The sequence below is a fragment of the Tupaia chinensis genome, unplaced genomic scaffold (genome assembly GCF_000334495.1).
Source record: "Tupaia chinensis unplaced genomic scaffold, TupChi_1.0 Scaffold146177_1, whole genome shotgun sequence".
NCBI lineage: Eukaryota > Metazoa > Chordata > Mammalia > Scandentia > Tupaiidae > Tupaia > Tupaia belangeri.
This window is the reverse complement of record NW_006206032.1, coordinates 291,650-297,818: the sequence shown is the minus strand read 5'-3', so window position 1 is coordinate 297,818 and position 6,169 is coordinate 291,650. Positions and strand designations below refer to the sequence as shown.

The 6,169-nt window shown below is 34.6% G+C and overlaps 1 long non-coding RNA gene across 1 annotated transcript in view; it reads left to right on the top strand.

Moving 5' to 3' along the window:
* LOC102497139 (uncharacterized) overlaps positions 1–4,413 on the top strand; it is a 9,899-nt gene extending 5,486 nt beyond the window's left edge. Inside the window, exon 3 of the long non-coding RNA XR_337449.1 lies at positions 4,249–4,413. This is a non-coding gene — a long non-coding RNA (uncharacterized LOC102497139). The remainder of the gene's footprint in view (positions 1–4,248) is intronic.
* Positions 4,414–6,169: the final 1,756 nt, after the last annotated feature.

The window sequence follows — 6,169 nt, the reverse complement described above, 5'->3', positions numbered from 1 at the left end:
AAATAAAATAAAATCATAATGCCTCTCTATGGGGAGGATATGTAGAAGCAAAGTCAAGCATTTCTAAGACTAGAGGAAACTATATCAAAAATTTAAAGTAAAATTAATAATCTAGCTGACAAAGACCTATGGAAGGTGTTTATGTGTTCCATGGGGGAAATAAAATCAATGAAAGAATGAACATATTGCATTTATACATAACACATGCTTTATGCCATTGTAGTCCCAACACTATATTTCTGTTATTCAAAATGATTAAGGACTCACTGTGGTCCATTAAGTTTTTCTTTAGATGTTGATACTGTAGAATAACAATGAATATTTTGTTACTATTTACTCTGAAAGGCTTTGAGAATAAACTTCTTGAATACTTTGAGAAAAGAATGATAACTATACCTTGCAAGTTTTATAAATATACTTTTAAAAACATTTTACTATTATTTTTTTCTCTGAGAGAGCAAGAAAGACAAATAGAGACAGAAAGAGAGAGGTACCCATAACAAAATTCCCCTTCCATGATCTACATCCAGCCTCAGCCGGCTGGGTTGTGGACATTAACATGTTCCTGACATGTATGTTTGCACCTCAGGATGCAAACATAGAAATTTCTCATGTAGCTTCAGCCTCACTGTGTGTCGTGTTACTGCTTTACCACTGTGGCTGGTCCTAAATATACTTTTTCTTTAAGGTTGCTTAAATAGGTGTTTTTAAAAGGATGCAGGTTAGGGAACCAGCAGTTAGCGTAATGGCTATGTCGCTGGACTCCCACGTAGTCGACCGCGGTTCGTGTCCCGGACCCGGTGGCTTAAAACTCACGCCGGGCGCGTGTGCGTGCGTGCCCAAGATCCCGAGAGGAGAATGGAGGAGAAGGGATTGCGGCGTGACCATCCCCCCTGGGGGGTGATTTCTCGCTTTCTGTCTCTATGTCTCTCTCTGTCTGTCTGGCGAGCGCACGCGCCCTACAGTGAAAATCTCTCCAAAAAAAAAAAAAAAAGAGAAAAAAAAAAAAAAAAAAAAAGGATTCAGGTTAGACTTGGCTGATACTCAGTTTTAAGACCAGTACATATGAACAGCTTGTTGATAGTGAGCATCCTTTCTCATTGGTCAGTGCCCAATCAAGTAAATATTTACCCTGCCGTTGGGCATCTAGTGGACCTATGCCCTCTTTGCTATATCACTAAATATTGTGATATATTTTGGTCACAAATCAGAAGAACAACACATTCTAGTTATTCTAGTTACACATGATGAACTATTTGCTTCACACAGGAAAAAAAACAAAGATTTGCTAAAATATCTATATCCTTCTCTTAAAGGAAAAACAAAAAAGCAAATCATTTATTACCAAATAGTGAATGAAGACACAAATGTAATTGTCTTATTTCATTGTTTAAGTATGTAAATACATGCCTTTCCAATGGTCCATTATTAACATGAATAGTATTTCATTAACAAGAATAGAATATACTTCATGCTTCGCTTACCAATTTTAAAAGTAAACTCATTTTTTGTAAAGCTGTTCCCCAGATTAAGAATAGTTCTGGAGGGGATCAGCAGGTGGTGTGGTGATTAAGGTGCTAGACACTCCCACATGGCCGACCATGGTTCAAGTCCCAGACCTGGTGGCTTGCTTTTTCACTTTCTCTCTCTTTCTCTCTGTCTCTCTCTCTGGTCAAATAAAAAGAAATGAATGAATAAATAAAAATAAATAACTCTTAAAAAAAAAAGAATAGTTCTGGAAACATAAAGTAATTGGGGCAGAACATTCAGGAATGAGACTGACCTAAAGAAAACAGTTTGGCTATGGACTTTCTGTGGATCAGAAGAGCTTATACTCCCAGAATTATATTCCAATTTTAAAAAATGAAATCAAACAACATTTCATTTAGCATCAAAAGGCTGATACCAGGAAGTATTTTAGTTCCTATACTGGGAAGAGACATCTGCAAACTGGTCCAGTCAACAGAATGATGTGACATGTTGTAACTTTTTTTTATAAAGAAATATTCCTTTGGTTAAGGACATTAGCATTGCTCATTAGCAAGGGGTGAAGTTCTAGAAAATAAATGGTTAGGTTTTTTGTTTCTTCTTTCATATCAACTGCTTAATAGGATTTTTTTCAGCACGGTGAATAATAATCAGTTGGTATTCAATTCTCTGGTATGAATAAATGGAAACCACATTTTTTTTCTTTAAGGGGGAGGAAATGATGACAATAGCCTTGCTCTGCTAAATATTGCTATCACAATTAAGAAGACAAAAGAAACCATAGCTTTAGCAGCTCATTAGAATTAAACTTGATACCAATTACATTGTCAAAAAATGAATAAAATTGAATTTTAGTCAGCAAGCTCTGACAATATTATTTATACAAAGATATTTAAAACTCCATTTAATCAATTTATAAAACCCTGACATAAATAATACGTGGAGTTCACTGAAGAATTCCATCTGAAATGGAATCATATTTGCTTTGATGTCATGGACAAATAGGTCTAATTCAATACTGGACTCTCAGTCTTTCTCTTAATTGTTGAAACCCTTATCATAAAAGACCTAATTGACACATTCCAATTATTCTTTTCTTTTATGTTGTTCTAAATATATGTCACTGACATTTAAGAAGTACCCCAATTAGAGCTATAAAGGCTTAAACTTCTCTCTTGTTGAGGGACAAGAGATATATACCATTAACCTTGGTAAATGAACACTTGCTGTGTACTAACTCGTGCTTCATTGCAATAAAGCTGTGAATGCTCCTTTCTGTAAGCTGACCCATCTACTCCATTCTAAGCAGTTATATGTGAAATATACATCCAAGTTAAAAATATAATTTTCCATGCTGGCAGGTGGAATGGAGCTTAATGCACTGGATCTTATATGGTCAGCTTTGTGTCTCGAGTCCTGGACCTGACAGCTTGAGAAATATGCCAGGTGGATATGTTTTCATGCCCAAAATCCCGAGAGGAGAGTGGCAGAGGGATTGCTGGGTTCCCCCTCTGGAGTGAGTTCTCTCTTTCTCTCTCACTCAGGGGAACACATGTGCCCTATGCAAAACCAGAAGGAAAAAAAAAAGATAATTTTCAAAAAACAGAAGAAGTTATCATCTCTCTTAGATGAATTTCCACTGGAAAAAATTGCCACATTCTATATGAACAAATGCCATTTCTCAAGCAATATGGTTGCATCTGGCTTATTTTAAATTCTAACTACAATAGTTGAATGATTCTGATAGAGTTAGAGTCTGGATTATTGTCTGGCTGGGTTATTGGTGTTTATTATCTTGTTAAGATAAAAGAAGGAAACACATTATTTAGTGAATATACTTATAGGCCATTAATATAAAGCTTATCCTTAGATTTAATGATTGAGACACATAAAAATTGAGAAAAAACACTTATTGTTAACTTGCAAAAATGGAGCCTATGTTAAAACTATTACAAGGAATCAAATTGTTCAAAATCCCAAGTGCTTCTCATTACTCACCGATGAAGGAAACAAATGTATGATAAAATAGTTTCATGTATATTTTGTGTCTGGATGTATTACTATACTAATAGTTTCTGATTTTTAAAATTTTATATATAAATTTTTTATTATTATTTGACAGATGAGAACACAAACTTTAGTTTGTTATTAGGTTGTTGGGAAAGTCACCATGTATTTTTCTATGCAAAAATGCATCATTACTGTCCAGATGACCCAATATTATCTTCAATGGAATAAGTGAGAAAGACGAAAGAGGTACTGGATTAATTCGTAGAAGGGCCTGTTAACCAAGCACAGCTAGTAAATTGCCTCCCATGTCGTTCTCAGAGGCAAGCTTGCTGTCTCACCAGAGCGCTATCATTTGTTTGCTTCTTCATAACCCACAAACTATCTTCCCAACTGTAGCTGTGAAAGAGAAGAAACACAAAAGAAAATTTAAAGGTGGCAAAGAGATTTCATTTCTAAAGTCAATGCCCCTGGAACCTGTGTTGAGGTTTCTGAATCCATACCCATTCTCACCAAGTTATGAATAGCATCAGAATACTTTGGTGAAATATATTGAGAACATGGCACCAAGTTAATTAGTAATGTAGGATTTGAAGACATATCAAATTCAAGTTAACTCTTACCATTATAATGGTCATAAATGCATTCCTGGCAGATAGAATAAAAAAGATCCAGGCAAAAATGATCAGTCAGCATTTCTTTGGAAAATCTTCTGTCCCTCCTAAATTACTTTTTTGTTTTGTCTTGTTTAAGATATTCTCTTGGAAAAGCTAGTACTTTTGGAGCAAAAACCAAGATTTTCATCCTCATGTGGATCACTTAGCTTCAGAGGAAGAAGATTCCTAAGACAAACCAAGAAAAACAAATTTCATGAGAACAACAAAGGAAAAGAGCCAGGAAGTAAAATACGAAAAGTAACTCTAAGTGTATGCTATCTGACATAAATATAAAATATGCGATTTTTTTTTCTAAAAGAGATTTTTGCTACACAGAGAGCAAGAAATCATCCGCTGACACACTGCAATCCCTTCTCCTTCATCTTCCTCTCAGGATTTTGGGCATGCATGCACATGTGCCCAGCATGTTTTTTAAGCTGCCAGGTACAAGACTTGAACCGTATGTGAGAGTTCCATGACATAACCATTATGCCATCTACTGGTCCCCTAAATGTGTGATTTCACAAGCACTGGATGCCTTTATTTATTAGTATAAGTGGAAGCAAACACTAAATAGTTCAAAGACATAAATATAACAGCGAAAATGTTTCAAAGTAGATATTTTCCTAAAAACATTAACCTTCATTAAAGATTAAACCAAATTAATCTACACATTACATGTGGTAACTTAATAATTCAATCAAACCATGTGCCTGACAGTACCCTGCACTAGATATGCAATGGTGATCCCCATTGGAAATGACAGGTGTTATTCACATATCATTAATTGTAATTGCCTTAAATGCTATCATGAAAATGCATTTACACATACAATTGGATATTCCATTGCCATTACAATCAGCTGGGAGTTTAATAGAATGAAATGAACTGCTTTAAAAATGTCCTTGTTTTAGCCATGAGAAGCAGCTAAGTTGGAGAAGCAATAAGTTTGAGATGAGAAAGAGGTAAGAGTAACTTCTTGTCAGGGTGAGTTTCCCATTCCATTCAACTCTTCTATTTTTTTGTGCTCTAGACTTAGTAACTGAGCCCTACTATTCTTTGATTTAGGAATGTCCTTTGCCTCCTTCAAGATTAGCTCAAATATCACTTGTTGTTGACACTTACTGAGACAGGTGGAAAGAATGAATAATTCCTTTTTCTTTGTCTCTGTTAAGTGATAAATCTGTCTTTTATAATTCTGATCACATTAACTTTTTAACATTATTTTTCAACTGAAGTTGGAGAGTAATTAAAGGCATGTCTATTCAATCCATGTGTTGTGCAATATATTTGCAATGATTTATTAAATTATACCCTTCATCCTTTTAACGGTTTAGTAGAAGAAATTACTTTATTGATTTCATTGATTAAAAAGTGGTGAATTAAGTATATGTACTAGAAGGGCCTTTTTTATGAAATTTTTGTTTCATGAGACAGTGTTTTTAAATGAGAATATCAAAGAGAAAGCCTTACATATCATAATAATTTCAGTCAATGATAAATTGACACCAGTGAGCAAAATTTCATGGAAACTTCTCAGTCATTCTTCATGAAAAATATTCTTCAAAATTTGTCCAAAAATCGATATGCAAAGATGAATAATAAACCAAATAATAATGAATTAATTTTCTGTGATCAAATTAAATGTCCAACTAAAACAATATTCTGTTTACATACTTCTGAAACTAAAACCATCTATATCCATACAAATTTCTTTTTGCATTAGCATGACTTTACTATTCCAGGAAGATCTTACTTAGGAAGAGAAAGGTTAACTAAATATTTATCACAGGAGAACAATTTAAATAAACATTAGGGGCCAATTCCATAGCCTAGTGATTAAGGGAGCTGGATCCAACATAGCTGACCCAGGCTCAAACCCTGGACCTTGGCAATTTGAAAAGTATTTTGGGCATATGTACACACAGGCTCCAAATCATGACAGGATGTAGAAATGGAGGGGATTGTGGCATCACTATTAGCAAACTAAGTCTGCTGCTTCTACTTGTGGTTAGTGA